At 47.7% G+C, this 23,111-nt stretch overlaps 1 pseudogene; it reads right to left on the bottom strand.

The window, feature by feature from the left end:
* Positions 1-421: 421 nt before the first annotated feature.
* Positions 422-557, bottom strand: LOC132648460 (small nucleolar RNA SNORA48; annotated as a pseudogene).
* Positions 558-23,111: the final 22,554 nt, after the last annotated feature.

Genomic DNA, 23,111 nt, shown 5'->3' with positions numbered 1-23,111 from the left:
GCCGCCCGGCCACTCCAATGGCTACTCCTCTCCACCCTTGAGTCTCCAGTTCCATCTCTCTTCAGAATGCTCAAGCGGCTCCCATCCGTCCACCACATACTTGCCCAGTGCGATGCCTCCTGCTGTAGGCCGGCCAGGCGGCTGGCAGGCCCCTGGGTGACATCCCCCGTCTCTGCATGGTGAGGTGGCCAGCAGTGACTACAGCTTGCCTGTGCTGTGCACCAGAGGTCTGTGGGTGGCACGGTGTCCACAGGTGTCTGCCTGTGTGGTGGTAGGCCGGGTTCTCTGTGTCTGTGGCCCACCTGTGCCTCGGGGTGGGGAGCAGGCCTGTGGGAATCTTTTACCATGCCCGTCTGGGTGACCTGGCCAAACATGTCTGTCTTCCTCCTCCTGCGCTGCGATGCCTGGATTTGATCCCATTTTATGTGCCTTAAGCATAAAACATCTTTGGTGGCCAAGCCAGGCATCAAACTAGGATGAGCAAAGGACTGCCATCTGCTCTGCCCCTGACTGAACAACACCACCAACCAGGTGCCCCGTTGCCCATTGAAGGGGGAGCGGAGGGGGCTTCTGTTTTTGTCCTAGGTCTGTTACTTAAGGATTCTTTGCCTGATGCCTATATGGAAAATGAGATAGTAATGGTAGCTCTCTCATGGAATGGATTTGATGAGAACTGAATGAGCTCATCACGCGGCGTTAGCATAGTGTGTTTAGCGGATTGTCAAAATTAGCTGCATGGACCTATCTCTACAGCTCGGAGCTATCAATTCCTGCTTTATGATTATCCTAAGAGCTAGAGGGGACACGAAATGCCGGTGAACGACACAAAGTCGTGGCTCAGCAGTTTGGTCCCCTCCCTGGTAACTAAGTGGCACTTTATTTGCTGGAAACACTAGTTCCCCTGCGCTCATTTTTAAACTCTATTTTATTGGGGTATCTAAGCCTCTACCTCCTTTTCACCAACCCTTTAACCCTAGGAAAGAGAGAGAAGGTTAGTGGGGAGAGGGGGTGCAGACCCCTTTACTTCTCCCAGCTTTACTTCTCCTGTTTAGGGTCTACGGGTTCTTTGGTGGCTACCCCAATCTCCATCAATGGCAAACGCAGCAAGCAGTCTCCTCCAAGCTGCTGCGTTGAAATGTTTCTCTCCATCTGTCCTCTCTAAGCCTCCACATCATCCATCTCTGGTCTCCCCAAACTGCCACATCCCTCTCTCTGGGTTCTCCTAGTTACATCCTCAGAGTCCTAGCCTACACCCCTCTCCGTGCTGCACGAGGCAGGCCCTTACCGGCAGCAAAGACCACACCCCGAAGGAGGCAATTATGAGCTGTGGACAAACTAAAGCCCCGACTAAAATCCCACACTTGGGATTAAAACAAAAACAGATTTACATAACATGGTTGAGTTTTAAAAGAAACCAAAACTTCCATTACATTCTATATCTTTGGCCTCTAAATGCTAGCTTAAAATAAGTACTTTATGGAATCACAAATACTGTATAGGATCATCTACTTTCCTTTGGTACCTATCACTTAGCTGAGTGATTTCCTGACCCAGTAAGTTTAAAATGGCCAGAGGTCAACATGAGTTCTTGGTACAAAGTAGAGAAGCTCAATAAATGTTAATTGAACTTAATATGATTTTTGTCATGAATAACTGTCCTCAATCTTCAAAGACTTGGACTTCTTTAAAAAAAAAAAAGTAGGGAGGCAAATGATAGCACTTTGTGGAGAAGGAACCTGTTCAGAACAGAAAAAAAAAAAAAAAAAAAGAAAAAGTAATGGAACTGCAGAAGTGTTCGGTGGTTAAGAGTGTACAACTGCTCTTGCAGAGGACCCCAGTTTGCACTCGCGTGCACACACACACACACACACACAAACACTCACACAGGATAGGCGAGGTCTTTTACAACAGAGCATTGGGAACTTCCACAGCTCTCTGGGGGATCAAGTCATGGAGCTCTAGACGGTGTCCTACTGCTGTGGTGACTTGCTCACTCAGCTCATCTTCACAAGTGCATGACGCCATCAAACTCCATTCTATGCGACTGTACTTGTGCCTTCCACTCTCTTTCCCTCCTGTCTTCAGGGGCTACGGTTAGCCCTAACCCCCTGCCGAAGCTGCCTCTTCTGTTCATTCACGCACCCTCCTCTGTCTTCACTGAGCTACCTCAGCTGCACTGGGTGTGAGCTCAGGCCGTTCTGCATGCCCTGTCCTCCTGATACCACCACTGTTTCCCTGGTTGGTTGAGAGGTTTGTGTGATGACTCCAAACCCTTTGTTAGAAGTGAAGATGTGTGAAGAAAACGACAGCCTTTGATTTACCAGACTTAGAACCAGTAGTTAGAATTTGCAAAGCCAATAGGATCTGCTCATGCCAGAGGCGTGCTGAAGAGATCTCTGCATTTATCCCTGGGGAAAAGCTGTCAGTGGTCTGCGCTGACTGAAGGAGACTCTTCTTTCACGAGGATCAGAGAAACAGTGTCGGTGTCTGTTTGGTTTTTTAGCGGCCTTGGTAGCTCTCCTTCAGTCACTGCAACAACGACAGTTGTTCAGTTTCTCTAACCTTGGGGCTTCCGGTTGGTGAACACCTCTAATTTAAGTGAATATGTAACAACTGCTTTCCCCATATTTCTGTGTTATCCTTCCTATTCCTAATTTTAATGCTGAATCTTCACAGAACACAGAGCTTGAGACATTTGTAGCAGTTACTGGCCCGGGTCAGGCTGTGTACACACAGGCACTCCCCACGTGGGCCCGGTTTCCTCCTGATAGTCCCTGAAATGCTACAAACTGCCACATGATTGTCCCCAAGGACCTTCCTGGACTCTGTCCTGAAGCCTGGACCCACGCCTTGGTCTCCACTCCACCTCTCTTTGATTTATTGTTTGTCCCACGGTGCACTCCTTCTAGCTAACCATGCCTGGAAAGCATCCAGAAGCCTCCTCTGCAGAGATGGAGGTCTGGTCAGAGCAAGCTGCCATCTAGAGACTCTGAGCTGCCCCAGCCACTGGCCATTCTGCGGGGAGCTTCCTCCTTAGTACTTGACTACACTGGATTCCCGGGTGCTTCCCAGCCTCCGAGCACTTCCCTTTTTCGGGAAATACTCTTATCCACCCTGGAGTTTCTGTAGCCCTAATGACAACTGGATAATCATATCTAGAGCTTCACAGAAAAGCAAACAAAAGCCCCCAATGGGCTACCAACTATCTACCCTGTATCTATTCCTTTGGAAATGTGGCTGGTTGTTTCTGAGGCCAGATGGTACAGAAATCTCTCGTGGTAAGGTCATCAACTATTTCGGTCTTTCAGAAATGGACTCTAGCAGTGTATTTCTGGACTAAAAACCCTGGGAATTTCCCCTTCCTCTCCTAGGAGTTAATCCTAAAGACTTGACCAGATGTGCAGCAAAATTCATGTGCAAAAATATCACACAGAATTTCTGTGCTGAGAAACTGGGAGAAAGTCTAATCGCATCAGGATTACATCAACACAGTGCCTTCATATGATCATATAACCAGTAATGTATGACTTTGAGTAATATACCTAAAATAAAAGAAATTCTAAGATTATCTAAGGAATTTTCTGGAATACGATATGGGAATTGTATTAGTTAGTGTTCTCTAGAGAAACAGAACTTACAGAATGACTCTGTGTGTGTGTGTGTGTGTGTGTGTGTGTGTGTAGGGGATTTATTAGAGTGACTTACAGGCCATGGTCCAGCTACTCTGATAATGTGAATGGCTGCCTACAAATGAAGGTCCAAGAATCCAGTAGTTGTTCAATCCATGAAACTGGATGTCTCAGCTGGTCTTCAGTATAAGACAAATGCTGAAGAAGTAGGTGCTAATGCCAGTGGAGGGATGATTAAGAAAAAAGAAATCACTCACAGGTGTGCCCAGGCATTTGGGTTTTAATTCCAGACACAGTCAAGCTGACAACCAAGAATAGCCATCGCAAGAGTTAAGAAAGCACCCATCCACATAAAATAAAACAATAAGAATTAAAAATCGACATTAAAAAATAAATAATGGGAACCTACCTACTACTTTAAAGAATAACATTCTAACTTTACAAAAAGAGGAAAAACATTTTCATGTGGGCATGACTAAAGCAAGCACAAAAATATGGCTACAATTTATCTCTGGGCACCATAATTACTGATAATTTTAAAATTGCATTTTTCCATATTTCCAAAATATGCTGCATTAAATGTGTTACTTTCTTAAACAACAACAACAACAAAACAGTTATTGTTATTTGTTCGCAGTATTTAGGCCCCAAAATACAAAAACAAAACCACCAAAGGCCTTTAGCTATTTTTCTTTAATTGTTCCCCTTTCTCTCTGGTATAGAGAGGAGAGTGAAGAGATGACTCTCTGGGTAAGGTACTCAGCACGCAAATATGAAAGTTCTAATCCCCAGCAGCCATGTAAAGGGCTGGGTACAATAGTGCATGTCTGTAATCACAGAACTGGAAAGTAACACGGGAGGGTTCCTAGAACTTTCATGGCCAGCCAGTCTAGTCAATTAGTGACTTCCAAGTTCATTGAAGCATTCCTGTCTCAAAAATTAAAGTGAAGGGCCATTAAGATGATGCAGTAGACTCAGGGTCAGCCGCTTTGGACCCAGAGAAGAGCATGTCTGGTTGCATGCGGGTTGATGCCCCAGGTCCCGCCTCTGAGAAAAAGGTATCAGACGGGTCTGATGCTCTTTGGGTGGATGACACCTAAATGAACATCTGTACAAAGTCCCAATTTATTTCTAATATCAGAGATCAGACCTCTACTCTTGCCTGATGCATCTAAAACAAAAAGGGGGAACTGTAGAGAGCTGCGGAATGCTATGCCTTAAAGATGGAGCTGGTTTCTGCCTTCCACCTTCCCGACGGTGAGTGCTCTCTGTCACGAACAATTCCACATTTGGCTAAGGCTGAGGATCTGGCTTGCTTCCATGTATGTGGACCTATCTGCATTGCCCACATGGCACGCCTGGGTTGACTACCCAGAGGCTATTTAAGCTGTGGGCTGGCTTTCCCCAGGGTCCGAGGATTGTTCAAGGTTTCTGAATAAACTGCATTGAAAAAAAAAAAAAAAAAAAGATGATGCAGTAGATAAAGGTGCCATGCAAGCCCAATGACTAGAGCTTGAGCCCTGGAAATCACATAAGGACAGAAGGAAACAACTCCTTAAATGTTGACCTTTACACACAGACCATGGCTCCTGTATCCAGCCCAAAAGAAAAAGAAGAAAGAAAGCAGAAAACAGAATGAACATTAAGAGTGGAAAAAGACATCCAAATCCTCCCTGTAACTGAGAAGGGCTTATCCTTCTCTGGCCCTCACCCACCATTTTCAAGGTCAGAAAACAGTCACAAAGTATGGGAAAATCACTAAGCCTTCATATTGTTGCCAGCATGTATACGTATATTCATAGATGTATATACCTATATATGTACATAGGTACATTTACTGGAGCATGGGCAGGTAGCCAACCTTTCAGAGGCCACATCTGTAGCTGGGCTTAGCTTCTTTGCGGCTTCTTTATTCCTTCCACCCTTCTCCATCCCTTTCCCACTCTTTCAATTCCCTAACAATAGACAAGAGGAAAAAAAAAGATAGAGAGGGAAGGAAAGAGATCCCTGAATAAAGTCAGGAGTTGGAGGGGGGGGGACAACATTAAGGTGAGACTACTTCCTGCTGATTAGGGGAAAGTTTGATCTTTACCATCATGATATCTAATTTCTTTTTGTTGTTTTTTCTTTGCACATGACTAACAAACCATGGCCAACAGCAACCTATAGCAACCAACAACCACCCAACAAGCCCTTCTCCCCCGAATGACTAACAACCACTAACCCTACCCATCAGGGCCCTGGCATTTATGAACCCACTGAAAAGTCGAAGAATTCCAACGGTCACACAATCGTAGAAACTACCTGCAGGTGGCAAAATCAGTCTCCCACCAGAGCACGAGGCAAATCACAGTCAACTGCCGTGAAGCAGCCCCATATCCCCACGCCTGGGATTAAAACAAACACATATTCTTGACAATATTTCTATGTTTTTAAAGATTCCAAAATTCCAAAATTCTCACTGCACACACTCTTGAAGAGAACCGACTCTCCCTTTCCCAGCAGCCATCCCTTGTCAGCAGCTCCTCAGCTAGGAGTGCGACTCTGTGAACACCTCCCCACTCCATATTTGGATTTTGCCTGGCCTGGTCTCTCACGGGTCTCATGCACGTGTCCACAACGACTGAGCGAATAAAGAAAAAGAATGCAAACTATCTCATTAGTTTATTTGTTTATTTATCCAGACACATGGCATCAGTGTGCCACCGGCTGGCCCTGAGCTCCACGTCTGTTTGGCTCAGCTTCTGAATGCCCGGAATTTCAGACATGAGACACCATCCCAAGAAAATACCTCATGCGTAATTACTAATTTTATTTCTAGTGTGTGTATGTGTCCCTGCACTCAGGTTCATATGTGAGTGCAGGTGTCCACAAGCCACAGCCCCTGGCTTCAACCTTCACCTTCCACCTTGTGGAAGAGAGATCAGGGTCTCTCTGCCTCTGTCAGACCAGGCAGGGCTTGAGCTTCTGTGGGTGGCCTTGGATGGGTGTCTTCTTTCTACCTCCCATCTTGCCCTAGAAGCGCCAAGATCACAGATGTGCACTATGGCATCTGACCTGTAATTTAGGTCTTCATGATGATGCAGCAACTACTTCACCCACAGAGCCATTTCCCTAGCAAATATTTCCATATCTACTACACATTCAGTAAAATGTTTTTGACTATTCGAAATAAAATGTCATTCAAATTAACTTTGCTCCTTTAATTTTTGTCACTTTAAAGATTATCGTCATCATCATCATTTGTGTGTGTGTACCTGGGATTGAATCTGAGGTTAGGCGAGCAGTCTACCACTGAGTTTCACTCCAGCCCTTGATAACCATGATAATCAGGTATGAACATGACTCAGCTGGATTTGGTCGGCTGTGACATGGCCATGTCACAGAACTAAAATGGTGTTAACATGGAGAAAGCGGGCTTGGATGTTGCAAATCCTCCATTCCTTTGCAAACTGAGGGCTGGATAAAAGTCTGCAGCCAGCAAGTGCCTGTCAGGTTTTCCAACTATTTGGATGATCATTTAATACTCTGGATTACATTTTTCTGTCAGTGCTGTTCAGGGTCAAGCCTGGAGCCTGGAGCCTGCTGGGCAAAGTCTCTGCCACTCTACTGTACTGCCAGCTCAGTAATGTACTCTTAAAGTAAGGTGTGGACATTGCTCTTTTTTTTCTACATATAACACTGTGACACATTTACAAAGCTAAAGTACAGGGTAAACCCAGCTTCTGTGTGTACCAGGAAACCAAAAACAACCTGTGTGACTCACTGCAATATTAGCCTCATGGCAGTAGTCTAGAGTGGAAACTTCCATACCTCTTAGGTATGCCCAGGTACTTACACAGTTTCCCAAATAGCCTGCGTTCTAAAACTCCATCTTCCCTCCCGCCTCCTCCCTCCAGTCCCAACCATTGGGCTTTGGCTTGCATGGTCCATGTGCATGAAGAACACTGCTAGGGCTGAGGAGAGCATTCAAGGTGGAGGTGCTCTCTGCAAAGCCGGACAGCCTGTGCTCCCTGGAACCCACATGGCCCCCTCGAGCTGTCCTCCGACCTCTGACCCCTCACACTGTGGCCTGTGCACCCTTCCCCCCAATGCACATCATAAATGTAAACCAAACAAACAAACAAAACAAAACAAATGCTGTTAGATTTCCACCCAGATTCCCAGCTGAGGGGGCCGGGGCATGATTTTTAGACCTGTGGTATTTGAAATCTTATGATGTAGTTTGTAAATAGCGAATCAGAGATCTCTAACTGGAGCCAGGATCCCAAAAGTGCCTCCCTGAAAGCTCAGGGGGCAGGAGAATGCACTCATTCATAAGCTCATCCCAGGCGCCAGGGAGGGCTCCGCTGCCATCCAGGCAGGCAGCACACACAGGGTAATTCATTCCCGCCGAGCGTGGGGTGAGATGTGAATTATTCATGGATTCCTCCACATCACCCTCCTGTTGAGATCAGGGTGGGACCCACATCCTCCTGGCCCTCCTGCTGAGTATCCAGACACAAACAGGGTCAACAGCCTGTCCCAGCAAGGGCAGGGCAAGCCACTGACACCTAGCTGGCTGCTACTCTTCATTTTCCTTGTCTATCTGACAAGTCAGTGGATCCATCCGGCAGCAAAGCCCACAGCTCTAGATAACTAACCACACTGATGTAAGAACTTTTGGGTGCCACGTTAACCGTAAGGCAGCCTTTGAAGAGTTCTCAAAACTGTCCGTTAGTCAGACAGAACAATTTGGTACAGAGCCCAAATAGTCACACTGAGGAAGGCCTTCAGCTGTGAGACAGGCGAGCCTGGTGGAGGCTGCATCCAACCAAGAACCTGGACCCGTCTGCCAGGCCAGCGGCTGCCAAGTACCCAGCAGGCTGTAGCCTTGCAAGGATGTGCTTTGCCACCAGAGGCCCCATTTTCCTTGATGGTCCCTCCTGGGCTGGACATGATATGTCACACCCCTGGAGTTGAGGGAGTGGTACAACCCCCTCACCCAGACCCTGTTACAAGGGGAAAGGAGAGAATGTGTGTCTCTGACTGTGGTGCAAATATTCATCTATGTTTATGATTGTGACGAGGAGTCTTTGAAACACCTGTCTCTGTGTGCATCAGATGATGAGAGCCCCTGTATTTTGGGTACCTCTTTGTGTGTTTCTGTTTGGTGGTGGTGGTGGTGGTGGTGGTGTGTGTGTGTGTGTGTGTGTGTGTGTGTGTAAGCATCAAGACATACTATCTGAAAGCTAGTTTGTATTCTGGGGAGACATTGCCACCCCACCCAGTGAAAAACACCATAGTCCACAACTTTCAGACACCCCAGGGTTTTCTGAATCCATGTCCAAGTGATCAGGGGCTGTGGCTGACTCTCTGGCAGCTCCGGGCCTCAGATACACTTCCCTAGAGGACTTACCACACAGAAACACCCGACAGTGTCTGAATGTCCCAGGGATGAGCTATCTTGTCTTCTGCTCGGCGTGCCCAGGCTTTGTCTTCCTTTGTGCTTGTCGCATCTCTGGTAACTGGAGTAAGGGTTCTAACAATCTGCCTCCTGGACACAGTGGGTAGAAAGCTGTGCCCCTGGCCGGTGCTGCCCATTCACATATCTTTACCATGCTTCACTATTGGGCCAATGTGATGCGCATTTGGCTGCTTAGTCACTTTCTCTGAGGTGAGAAACTGATGCTCAGAGGCCCCCAAGGATAGGCAGAGCGGGGGTGGGGGTGGGAGTGGGGGTGGGGTGTCTCCCAACCAGCTGGGCGGCCATCTCCTCCTCTCTTCTCCTGGAGCTTCTAATCCAAATCCCTCTTCTTTACTAAGTTTTGTTCTAATTGAGTCCCGCCTCTTGCCACCAACACTGTCCTAATTATCACGCCATGCTGCCAATAAAAACAAGCTACGGAATTCTCTGTCAGGGCTGTGCACCCAAAGACCTTTTACAGTTCACACAGGGTGGGTATTTCTGTCTCCCAGCCAAGATGGCACCACCATGGGTCATTGCTGTAATCACAGCATGTGACTTACAGAGACCTCCTCTGTTCACGGGTGCTGTGGGGCGATCTTTCTTTTTTAAGCACTTTAAATTTGAGGGCAGGGAAAGGATTTTTGGTGGTTGTCAAAGAAGATATCTAAAAGTAGTCTACATTTCTTTTCTTCAGGATTCATCTTTTCTACACACTCCCAGACAGTCTTCCAACGTATTTATATTAATTATCTTCTCAGCAGTAGTAGGAGAACCCAGCCACCACTTATGTTCATTTTTATTTTAGTCATTTTCTATCAGTAGACAGTAGTTATGTGGATATCACATTATACTTTTAGTTTTCATTTTCCTAATTACAAAGAAGCTTTTGTAGTATTTTGATTTTTTTTTTAAATTTATGGGTATGTGCAGGCATGTGTGTTTGTGTGTGCGTGTGTGCGTGCATGTGTGTGGTATTACAAGTCTGTGTATGTATATGTGGTACCTGCACAGTGGGTGTGGACCACTGAGCTCAAGTCTTCTGGAAGAGCAGCCAGCACTCTTGACCTCTGAGCCACAGGCTGAGGTCATGAGGCTTTGTCATAATGAGGACACAGGACACAGGAAGGGAAATGCATGTCCTCCAAACAGCTAAATAAAAAAAGCTGACAGTTGGCAGCTGACCCAGTGCACAGGGGAAGAAAGGGATGAACAAAAGCTGAACCCGAGGCATGAGCTGCAGTCACAGTGAGCAAGAGATGCTATACTCCAAATAGGGGCTCTGGGGTTGTATTAATCATTTTTCTGTTACTATAACAAAATGCCTGAGGCTGGCTACTATGCAAAGATGGGCTGGTTAATTTTACAGTTTGGGAGGCTGAAGCCTGAGACTGGGTGGCCTTATCATGCTGGGTGGCATCGTGGCCAGAGTATGACTGAGAGAGAAGAGAGCATGTGGTGGGACAGGAAGCTGGGGACTCAGAGGAGGTAGGCTCCCTTTTTCCAAAACAAAGCAAAAACAAAACAAAACAAAACACCCCAAAACCTGATTCAGCCAGGCAGTATTGGCAAATGCCTTTAATCCCAGCACTCGAGAGGCAGAGCAAGGCAGATCTCTGTGAGTTCATGGTCAACCTGATTTACAAGGCAAGTTTCAGGACAGCAGCTCTACACAGAGGAACCCTGTCTTGAGCAAACAAAACAAAGAGGCAAACAAACAAAACAAAACAAAAAAACCCACTCCCAACAACAAAAACCTGACTCATACAGAACTAACAGAAGTCCCGTAAGATTAGACCCAGTGCTGGCATGTGCTTATAACCCCAGATCAGGAGCAGAGGCAAGAGAAGTGAGTTGGAGGCTAGCCTGGGCTCACAGCAAATTTGCTGCCAGCCTGGGCTCCCCAGTGAGTCCCTGTCCCTTTGAAGATGATGTTCCTTTGACATCATCACCTTTCACTAGGCTCCACGCCTTGGTGAGGACCAAACTTACAACACAGAAACCCTCGGGAGACACACCCATCCAAGCTAGAGAGATGTACTTGGGGGAAAATGACAAGGCTGGACGGGAAGAGATGGCAGCTGAGCCCTCCCGTCTCCCTCAGGGAGGATGCTGGCTATGTCCCACTGCATCCGGACAACGAGGTGTCTGGGGCTTCATCTGCATGCGGGGCAGAAACAGGACTGGAAGAAAGCCTCAGGAGAAAGAAGACAGGTGAAGAATCCTCTACTCCACCCAAACCCTGACTCTGGCCCAGCAGAGGGGACAGCTTCAACATTCAAGAGGAAACAAGGAAAGGGCAGCTGACTCAGAACCAGGAGGGGCACAGCTTAGCCAGGTCCTGGGCACAGCAGAGGGCTGTCCCCAAAGGACTCGGAAAATTCCGTGTGGCTGGGTGATGTCCAACTTAGGAGCTGGGGTCCTGGGCAAATGCCAGTCTCCCACTGGGGTCACTCTGACCCACACCCTGGTGCCTTTCTGCTTAAGAGGCTTTCTATATTTGCCAACATAGATAATTATTTTTAGAGGTTAGAGTTGCAGTTCGCATATTAGGCTGAACACCCACACCATGGCTACAGAGTCTGGCCAGGTCTGAAGTAAAGCAGACAGCAAGGCAACCAGCAGGAGGGCTGGTTAGGCTTGGGGTGGGGGGTGGGGCTGTACAGCACGGTGGGAGAAAGCCCCCTCCCTACAGGCTGGCTGAGAACACCTTCTGCCCTGGCCCTTCCTACCACTCAAACCTCTGCTGCTCTCGGTCGCACCTGAAGGCACACATGCCAAGAACCACAAAGGCTGAAGCAGTCAGGAAACAGAGAAGAAAAGATAACTTATCTAAAGGGCCAGCATTTCTCTGCGGCCTCACCAAGGGTTTCCCGCTTGCCATCCTCTGCTGGCGGACCGGATTGCCTCACTCCGATGCCAGGAGAAGTATCCTCTGTCAGACACGGAGTCTAGCAGGCCGCAAGGTCTCGGCCGGCTTCCCCGCTGCAGCAGGTAACGAAAGGGGAAAAGCAGCTGCTGCAGTCTGTGTAATTTGCCTCGTTCCCTGAACTCTAACAGGAGTTTAATTTCCAGAGTCTCGCATGAATGGGGAGACGAGAGCAGAAGCGTCACCATGCTGTGGTATTTAGAGTAGGGAGGTAATTGCAGTGAGCTAGATCACCAGAGTAGGGTCTTCACGAGGAAGAAACCAGACAGACAGGCGTGTGCCTGTGCTCCCGCACTGTGCAATGGGAAAAGCAGAGCCTCCACCAGGCCCAGCTGAAAGGACGGCCCCTGCTTTGCAAAGCAGCTTGCCTCAGGCATTTCATCATAGTAATTGGAGGTTGACTAATAGAGTAGCTTATGTCATATTTATTTTACAGATGTGAAAACTGGGCTTCTGAGAGTTCCTAATTGCTAGCATATTAATATATGTACTTAACATATGTAGCACAATAGTTTGTTAGCGTGCTCTAATGTTATCATGTATGGCATACAAATGTGCAGTGTGCTAAAATAATAGATGACCTTTAATAAATATATTCATATAATATATAACAGATAACATTGATATGAAATGCACATATTAATGGAAGATGAGCCAAAGATTCATATGCAGCTCAGACACTGGATTAAAAAGTCTGTGCTGCAAACTCTGAAGCCTCAGCACAGCGGTTCACATTAATTAAGAGGGTTCCACAAAGTCTCTCTCGTGAAACGTGACTATCAGATTTATTGTATCTTACTCCCCTGCTGTTCTAAAGTAGGAGAAATTAGCTTTTGAGTCAGACTTTCAAGACTGACCCAATGGCCTGAGCCCGCTAGCCTAGATGCTTAGAAGACTGATACAGGACTACAAGTTCAAAAACATCCTGGGCAGCTCAAGGGTGCTGTGCCTTCTGGATACATAAAAGGCCCTGGATTTAATCAGGGGGGTGGAGAGACAAGAAAGTCTCCATTTTTAGGAGGTGGTGATGAGCTGCACAGCTTCTTCATGATAAGGCGGGGAGCTGGTGACAAGCCAGCTCCTACCACTCCCTGCTCTCCTGAATTGGGTGGGGGCAGGCTCCGCTGCTCTTTAATCTCATGTTCGAGCTAGGAGTGAAAAGTTAGCTATGAAAAACAAATATCTTAAATTTCTTTTTAAGTAGTGGCTTCGAAATACAGTACACCTCTGAGTTAAGTGCAAATGATGGCAAAATTTAACACCACCCCTGAAGGGCTCTGAAAGTTTTGGGGAGAGGTGACTATCAGAAAAATGTGCTGTCTGTTTGTCCTCTGTGTAGGGTCATTTAAGGAATGACCACGCTTTGGCAGTTAGTTAGGCCCTCCTCCCTTCCTCCGTGTAAAGTTGTGTGTGTGACAGGCACGTGTCTGACGCCTTTCCTCTTCTACATTCCTGTGGGCAGCAGGGTGAGCTGCCAGTCAGAGGCGAAAGCTGCCAGCTGCGGCTCACCCACGGATGAGTCTCACCAGACCGTGAACACTGCACAGGCCACCGTGGGGCAGGCCGGATCTTTTCTTGGGATTCGGTGGCTGAGATCCGGCCTCATTTGCCTGGCAGATGGAGGGGAATAGCCACAGGGCGACATTTCTTCTACCAACATCCGGGGTCATTCCCCTCATGCACAGGTCAACACTAACGAGTTGAGTTCCATCAACATTTTCTTCTGGTTGTAGGTAGCGTAAGAGCCCAGAGAGGTCTCGGGGGATGGCTTAGTTGGTGAAACATTTGCCCCCCCATGTGAGGACCTGAGTTTTGATCTCTAGAACCCACAGAATGCAGGCATAGGGGCAGGTTCATGCAATCCTAGTGCTGGTGACACGGTGGGTCCCTAGAAGCTCCCTGACCCCCTAGTGTAACCTCCTTTAGTAAAGTTCCAGCCAGTGAAAGACCCTGAGGGACACCTGAGGAATAAAGACACCCCAAGTTCTCTGAGCTCCATGCATGCACACACGTGTGAATGTGCATGCCTACACATGCAGTGCACCTTCTCTCTCTCTCACACACGCGCACACACAGATGTAGAGCTGTGCTGACTAGAGAGAACATGCCAAGTCAGGACCCCTCCCAGGAGGAGGCTGCCCTGAAGTCCTAACCCCAAGCAGCCAGCACGGGAGTTAAGAGCAGACTCCGGCGGACGGGGAGGGCTGAACTTGGAGCTGAACTGCTTCCTGGTTCTGTAGACCAAAGTCTTCAGCTTTTCTTGCCTTGGTTTTTCTCATCCATGAGACAGGTAAAACGAAAGCCCAAACTGCTAGGTAGGGTTGTTGACAAGATTGAACTTGCTAACGTGTGTGTCGTTAGTTCGACGCCTGGCAGAGGACAAGCACTGTTGTGATTTCAACCTTACATGCAGTTACAGAGAGATAGCAGGGGACATGGTTAGAGGTTCTCAACGTGTGGACCGTGACCCCCTTGGGGGACAAATGATCCTTTCATGGGGGCCCACAGCAGACCTCCTGCATATCAGACACTTACGATACGATTCATAACAGGAACACAATTACAGTTAGGAAATCGCAACGAAAATAATTTTACGGTTGGGGGCCACCACATGAGGAACTGTGTTAAAGGGCTGCAGTGTTAGGAAGGTTGAGAACCATCAACCGCGTGCGCACGCGCGTGCGCACACACACACACACACACACACACACACACACACACACACACACACGAATTTAAAAACAGCAGCAGTGGCGGTGGAATCAGGAGTGGCGAGGAAAACTAAGATGAAAATCCAAAGGTGCTGCCCAGCTGGAGGAAGCCAGACATCGGGGTCATGATCCTCAACTAGCACGTTTTTTGTTTGTAGACAGATGTCCCAGACTGATCTCAGGTTCTCCTCGAAGCTGAGGAGGACATTAGGTAGGCTGGGTCCTCTGTGGTGCTGGGATTAGAGGCGCGGGCCACCTTCCTGGTCTTACACAGTGCATGTTCAACAGTTTACCAGCTGAGCCTCAGCCCGGCTCAGCCCCTTCTTCCTTACCCGTCAAGGAAAGAAAGAATAGCACCAGCTCCCTCTCCCATGTAATTGTTCCCACAGTGGCCGGGAGGAGGGGACGGAAGACACCCCCTCCCAGCCCGCGTCCTTGGTGGATGGCCATGTGGCTTTTCACTAATGTTGCTCTCCTGAACGAGCTCCTGTGGAGGTGACAGAAATGGGAAGAGTGGGTGAGCCCCACTTGGCTCCATCTCTGTCTCCTCGTCCTGGTTTTGAATTTTCTGATGAGCTGTTTTGCTATCTTTTGTAACTATTTGCATTGCTTTTGTTTGTGCTGTACTGAGGATTGTGCCAGGTGCCTCACAGATGCCAAGCAAGCACTCCGTCATCTCTGCTTGGACATCCTCCTTTCTCTGAAGCGCTAATGCTCATTTCCCAGCAGCGGTCATGTGTCTCTTAGCACAGTCTGGCCTGTGGTGGCCCTGCTGACATCCTCCTCCTGCTGAATGCCTTCCCGTGGCCGCTGCCTTCGTCTGGAAAGCAGCCATCAGGCTGACCCCAGGCTTGACATCTCTAAGAACATCCCCCTTGCCTTCTCCTCTTATCTGGCCCCTCAGCAGCCTGAGTGAGGTCCAGTGGGCTCCTGTTCAGAGGACTCCCCCCCCCTTCCTGTCCTTTCCCTATTGTGCCAGCTGTCACCAGGAGACTCTCCTGAGCCACAGCTCTGAGCAGGCCACTCTCTAGAGATCAGCGGCTTCTCTGCATAATGTACTCCAAATTCCCCGGGTGAGTGATGGCAGCTCCCCACTCCAGAAGGCAAAATCGCAATTCCCAAATGCCCAGGCCCTACGCGCTGGCCCCCAGCCCTATTCCATTTCTTAATGTGTTTCTGCCCTCACCCTGAATCTCAGGCATAACACAGAGCCATATTAGCCACACATACAAGCACAAGGAAGCCACTCGGTAAATATTTGTCGAACAGGAAGGAATACTCCATATAATCAAAGAGTAATTCCTAAATATTTGTTCTCAGCAGAGGCCACGATGAGAGCTTTTCCTCCTGTGTTTGAAAGGTGGAGGGAATCGCGGCTTTTGCTGTGTGGGAAGCGGGGGGGGGGGGGGCTTGCTCTGCTGTATGTTTTAGACAGTGCTCTCTCCAAGGTATAATGTTGGTTTTGTTCATTTTTGTTTTGTTTTGAGAACAGGGTCTCTCACTGGCCTGGAGCTCACTGAGTAGCCAAGGCTACCCGGCTGGCTAGCAAGCCTTGGAGGGATCTTCCTGTCTCTGCCTTGACAGAGCTAGGATTATAACTATTCACCATTGTGTGACTTTTTTTTTTTTTTGGTACTCGTGTGTGTGTGTGTGTGTGTGTGTGTGTGTGTGTGTGTGATGAGTGCACACGCATGTGAGTGCTACAGCAAGACAGCTGCAGGTGTCAATCCTTGGTGTCCACGTTGGGCCTTGTCTTGTTTGTTGCTGCAGACACCAGGTTTGTCTGCTCGTCTGTGAGATCTGGGCAGTCTCCTGTCTCCATCTCTCAGCTCCATGTAGGAACCCTGGGATTAGGATTTCAGATGTGTGCCACTGTGCCTGGCTTTGATGAGTGCTGGGGATTTGAACTAGGGTCCTCTAGCTTGCACAGCAAGCATTTTACCCTCTGAGCGTTCCCCCAAGCCTAGTGTAATGAAACAAAACATAACAATCATTAGCTGATTGGAGCCCTGCACAGGGCAGATTTTTCTATTAGGAACACAGCTCTTATCTGAGGGAAATTCTTTGGGGGCACTTTTCCAATATAATTCCAATTTATTTTTTTCTGTAAGTGTTGAGTAATTCTTCTATAAGGCTATGCTGCCAAATCCACTTTCTTCTAGAAGTTTCAGAGTCCACTTCCTCAATACTTCTCAATTGTATCCCTGGCAGCATCTTCGTGGAGCAGGAGAAAAGATTCAGATTAGAAAATTATAAACAAGATTTAAAAAAAAAAAAAAATAACAAAAAACCCTACCATGTCTGCGGTTCTGCTTGAATGCCGAAATGAAGACATTTATCATGGAAACTGATCACATCATATTTAGGCTTTCAGTAAGATGCCTGAAACAGAAATGTTACAACGATGATGATCAGAACTAGGTCATCTTGGTCCCCTATGTGACAGCTTTAGATTCCGTGCTGATAAACCTCACATTGTTAGGGGAAAAAAAAATTAAGGCCAACAGGCTGCCTTAAAGTCTTTGCAAGCACAGTCGGTCAGTGTCCATTACTTTCCACTATGCTTAGCTGTAGTGAATTTGAGATTCAAAATGAAATATCTTCTCAGTAGGCACGGTGACACACACCTTTAACCCATGCACTCAGGAGGCGGAGGAGGCTGGGGCAGGAGGATCACAGGTTCCACGCTAGCCTGGACTACGTCGTGAGACACAGAAATAGTCCGGAAAGCTTGGCAGCCTGCGGTTCTAGAGTGTTTTGTCTGCATGTCAGTGTATGTTTGTGACATTGTAAGAACTACCAGTCTTTCACAAAAAACCTGTCAAGGGCTGCTCTAAAGATGGGCACATGTCCCCAGGCCCCTCTGCATTTCCATCACTCTCTTATGATAAGTGTTGGGAAGAGCAGGAGCACAGACAACAATGGGCTCAAGGGCTAGTTGAAGCCTGCTGGGCCCTCGCCTGTGGCAGCAGGCGCTCCTGGCACCCCACAGTGACTGCTCCGGGAGCAGGGCTCCTCCCTGTGTGTTGACTTGGCTGCTTCTCTGCCCCTGGCTTCTCCGCTGGCTTGCACCCTGCTCCTGCCTACTCCAGCCTCTGTGGTCCTGCTTCTGTCTGGCATTGAGGGAGACTGCAAGTCTCACGTCAAAGGCCTCCAGAGGAGAATCTGATGAATTCTGTTGGCCTCAGTCCTTTACAGGCACCTCACTGGCTGTGAGTTTGAGTGTTATGGCCCAGTGGGCTGTGTCTGCCTGTCTTTGTGAGAGAGAAACCAGGGTTACCAAAAGAATTCTGACCGTCTGTCTTTCTGTCTGGATAGAATTTGATTAATTCTGTGGAAAATGACACTTAATAAATTTGTATGTTCTGTGTGCAAAAACTTCAGATAGCATGGGCGTATGGCGGGGGAGGGGGGTGGAGGGGGGAGAAACCAAGGGAACAACTGTTCTTTGCGAAGAGAACACAGTCACAGTTTACCTGGTGGAGGACAAAGACGTCAACTCAGAAAATCAGGGTGGACTGACTGGAAGATGGCCCAAAGTTAGGGACCAGCCAGAGGCCGGGTGGTGAAGGACTAGAACACTAGAACACTGCTGAAGTCCCATCTCTTGGGGAGTGCATCCTTCACAATGCTGCTCTCCTGCTTTCTAGCCCGGGAGGGACTCAGTCTCAACTCCAGGCAGGATTGGAGCATCACTTTTCCACGCCGTCCCTCTGAGGAAGCAGAGCAGCTCCCTTGTCCACTGTGGCTTCTAAGCATTTGCTAACTACGCAAAAAGCTCCTGACCATTAAAGCCTTAGAAGAACTTGATAAAAACTAGGCTCGTCATGTGCTGAACAGAGATTGTCTCAGATGATTTACTGATACGTCTTTGGACAAAACTTTTATTTTACTGATGTCTGATGCTATCTCTACTTTCCCATGCTCTTTATGTAATTGTGAGCTGGACCAGCTCCATCGGCCGATGCATAATTCTCCATAGTTCTTTTCTGTAGAGATACCTCAGTTTTCCCCACAGTTCACAACTGAAGTGATAGGACATTTTTTTGAGACATGAACATTAGAACATTTGGCCATGGAAAGACAAGCCTTTGTTCTTGTTTCTCTGGTTTTATGCTTTGTGATAGTAATTGCAGCCCTATGTCAGGAGAAGCAAATCAAACTAATGAGAGAATATTTACTCGGTGCCTTTAGAAAAGAATCAGATTTGGACATATGTCATTTTTGGTCAAAATAAGGCCCAATTTTTCATCAGGTAAAATTATCAGAGAAGTTTTTTTAGCTGGTATCAAGGACAGGAAGCTTCCTTTATTCAGATTTTTTTCTTCACACCTACATACATACATATATGCACACATGGGTATTTATTCTTTGTATGTTATGTGAAAATACTCACCTTTGGGTATATTTTCTATTATAATCCTGTCAGACTGTTCAGAATCTTGAATGCCCTCCTCTTATTTGAGGCTGCCATGCAGGCTCTTCTGCATAGTACCCATGTTCCCTGTGATGCTTCTCTTCATGCCCTCTGAGGAGTCAGGCAATCAGACGCTAGGAAGGGCCGGGTATACACGAGGCTTTTTCCCCTGCCCAAATCCCACTCTTGTTCTTCAAGGCCCAGGTCCAGCCTTTCCTCTTCCACGTGGTCCACGTTAATTCAGTCAACAACCACCTGAAAAGCCTCGTGTGCGTCTAGGAGGCAGGTGAGTGAGGTGATCCCTGCCCTCAAGAAGGAGGCGCAGGTCAGCAACTCAGTAGACTGTGCTGCCTCATCATCTTCTCTCAACAAGATGGAAACACACATTGCTCCCGTGTGTCATGGCAGCTGGGCTGCTCATAGTCAGAGTGTCCCAGAGGGACTGGGGCTCCTTCAAGCCCTTCAAAAGCTGAAAAGAGGCTTTTCTGTTTGTCCCTTCTTCCGTCTTCTCACAGCACCCCGGCTGAAGACCTAGGAGGTGAAAGGTGTGTGTCATTGGGTGGCAAACGCCACTTCCAAGCTCGGGTGGGGGAGGTGGCAGTCTTCAAGCTCAGCCTTGAAGACCATCAGCTAGCCAGCGAGGGTAGTGGAGGAGGGACAGAGAATGAGTGGGCCAGGGGCACGATGCCGCTGTGTGGGAGTGAGGGCGTGGCTCTGCTGAGGGGCCACTATATCATGAGGCTCTAGGGATGGAGGCAGGAGATGAGGAGGAGTTTTTAGGGTTCCTCCAGCCACACCATGAACTCCTGGAGGCTCCAGACCACAGCTTATAATTTTATGTCTTGCAAATAGTGGATCGTAGGAGGAGAGCTTGGTAGAGAAGTCCTATAGTGACTCAGTGGTGATGGCTGTCCCGAGAGAGGCAAGCCGTGTCTTTCAGGAGCAATGGCAATATTACAGGGCTCTCTTAAAGTCTGCATGAGTTCTGCTGAGCTGGAAGATCAGAGAGGCAGGCAGTGCTCTCGTCTCTCAGTTTCCAGGATGAACTTTGGCTTTAGCTTGAAAGAATGCCTCCCGTGCTTCTTTAACCGGATGCTGGACTGGCTATTTATCTGGTCTCACATGGTGCCCTCCTAACATTTGCTCTACGATGCTAGTGGAGTTGGGGGGTTGGCTGCAATCACCAGCTGGTTTTTCCGGTTAAGATCTACAGGGAGTCATGGTGGGAGATCAGAAGACAGAGGAAAGAGACGCTTCCTGCGCCTGCCTCCTTCTGCAGGTGTGGCGGTTGCCGGACTTACCAGCAACAGCTGCAAGACCAGCCAGGGTAGGGCAATTCCTGTCTCCAGCTGTCCAGTTGGTTCAGAACTTCTGAGGCAACCCCAGACGTTCTCTAGAGGTGCCCAGCAAGTACCAGCCTCAAAGCCTCGCCATCCATCTTGCTTCATCTTTGCTCTTTCGTACTTTCTTTCAGCACTGAGTTTTCCCAGCCTCTTCAGCACCATGGCAAGCGGAGCCTTTTGTTCCTTTTGTTCAACGGGCCGGGCCTCACCGAGACCTGTAATCTCAGCTCTCCGGTTCCTCAGCTCTCCTGTCCTGCTTCCCTTCCTTTTCCCTCCCCTTCTTACTCTCTCTTTTCACCTGTTGCTCTCATCCCTTCTTCCCCTTCCCTCTGTTTCTCCTCTCTTTTTCTCCTCCTCCCACCACCCCTCCCCTTCCCTGCTTTTCTTCTTTCTGCCTAGATTCTGAGAGATACTTTTACTGCAGGATGTTCAGGCAATGAATGAAAAATTAGCACAGATTCGGTAGCCAAGATCCCCAGTTATCACTCTTGATAGCCACAGTTCTGGGTGGACTATGTGAAGAAGGGTTTGGATCTTGTTTGAAATGTATTAACAGAGTAGAAGAGCGTTGAATTGCTTGAACTGATTTTATGCATGGGTAGATTTCAGATGCATGACAAGTACCAAACTCAGAAAGGAACAGAAAGAAGCGGGAAGGGGGGGGTCCTGACTTCTTTTAAAGTCTCATATTCCAGTCTCGTCTGTCATGCCTTCTGAATACACATCGAGTATCATAAAAACAAGTGAGTCAGCCTTAATGAGATGGCCAAGTCACTCTGAGAAGAACAGTCCCTCTGAGCCTCTGAAACCATCTTGGCAACAGAGTCTTTGGCTGACACAGAGCATTGCTCTGCCGTCCCAAGCTATGTGCGGGGGACATCCTGCTCGCGGCAAGATGGTGGGATTCTCTTTTTAGAGGCTTCTTGACAACAGTGTAGCAGCGGCTTGCACACATTATGCAAACACCGCTTGTTAGCGCCCTTAGGAATGGCATGGTCGTCTACCGCCCTTGTGAGGGAGCCGCACAGTCTGGCTGTTGTCTGAACGTCTGAACATTGTGCCTCGGTAATGGGGAGTGAAGTGGGACCACGAAGTGCCTTCGAAGGGGATTGATTATTGTTGAGCAAAGGTGTGTGTGCAGTGTGGGGAGAATAAGAATTACAAGCAAAAATGGCAGCTTTTCGTGGCCTTTCATTTAAACACAGCATGTGTGTGGCAGAGATATAGGCAAATCTCTGTCAATTCAATGGCATCTGGTCTGCATAGAAAGCTCCAGACCAGCTAGGACCACATTGTGAATTAGTCTCTCTCTAGCTCTTGGTCTCCATGCATATGTTCTACAAATAACAAAGTCTGACTGGACCCCTCCTTCAGTACTGGGGTTTGAACCCTGGCCCTCTTCCATGCTAGGCAAGCACTCTACCACTGAGCTATGTACCCAGCCACTCACTTTACTGTTTCTTTTGAGATAGGGTCTTGTTACATTTCCCAAGTTAGTCTTGAACCCACTCTGTAACCAAGGTGGGCCTTGAACTTGCGGTTCTTCTGCCTCATCTTTGTGGGCAGGATTGCCGGCTTGCACCGTTGAGTCCGGCCAGGTTTTTAGACTCTTATGGCCCAGGTGCTCCCAAGTCCAGTAGATTATGTCTTCTTAAATTTTGCCATTTGAGACTTCCTTTTAACCTGAGGAATTTGTACATGTCACTGTATATAAAGATACAGGAGATATATATATATACATATATATGCATATATCTATACAAGCCAAACATGTAGTGACAATAAGTTATAAAGAAATTTATTTTAAAACAATTTTCTGCCATACATATATTTTCAACATTAATTAAAGGCGAAAGCAAACCTGCATACCAATGAGATGTGCTTGTTCACTTTCCCATAAAGAATTAAATCTTGGTTGGATATTTGATGGTGCGGGACGTGGAACATTTTCAGTGCTTTTCACAGTTGGCTGATATTTTGATTTTATGTTTTGATTTTAATGTTGAGAACAACACTGGTTTGGATAAACACCCAGTACAAAATGGCATAAGGAAGTTTAGAGCCACTTCAGAATTTATTGAAAATTCTAACCTAATCCCCACCCAAGATTTATTTAATGATTTTTTTTCCCAGTAAAATTCAAGTCAGCAACTAATGTAGCAAGTTTTTGTTGTTGTTTTGAGACAGGGCTGGCCTGGAGCTCAACATGTAGACCAGGCTGGTCTCAAACTCAAAGATATCCGCCTGCCTCTGCCTCTGCCTCTGTCTCCTGCATGCTGGTTCCAAAGGCCATGCCTGGCTCAGGTAGCAAGTTTTAAAATCAAACATTTGGACACAATATTAGCCAAATAAATACTAATTTAATGCTGACATGCTGAGGAGCAACAGTAGGAGAATATTAAGTGCTGTTGTTTTCCATAATTAAAGCATCACGCTGCTGTAAAAGCAGACAGTGCCATTCGTACAGAGCCCTGGACGCCCGAGCACACAGCAGGCTCACGTCTGAGCTGAGCGGTCACAGGCACTCTGCAGGGGGCGGCTCGCCAAGGGTACACGGCCGGTGTTGTGTGTTCAGAATGAGGGCTGCCGTGAAGTCCATGTGTGGCATCGGCAGTGGGAGTCATCACATGCTTCAC

Source organism: Meriones unguiculatus, chromosome 16, assembly GCF_030254825.1.
Source record: "Meriones unguiculatus strain TT.TT164.6M chromosome 16, Bangor_MerUng_6.1, whole genome shotgun sequence".
Taxonomy (NCBI): Eukaryota; Metazoa; Chordata; class Mammalia; order Rodentia; family Muridae; genus Meriones; species Meriones unguiculatus.
Note: the sequence above shows the minus strand (reverse complement) of the source record. Positions and strands in the feature narration are given on the sequence as shown.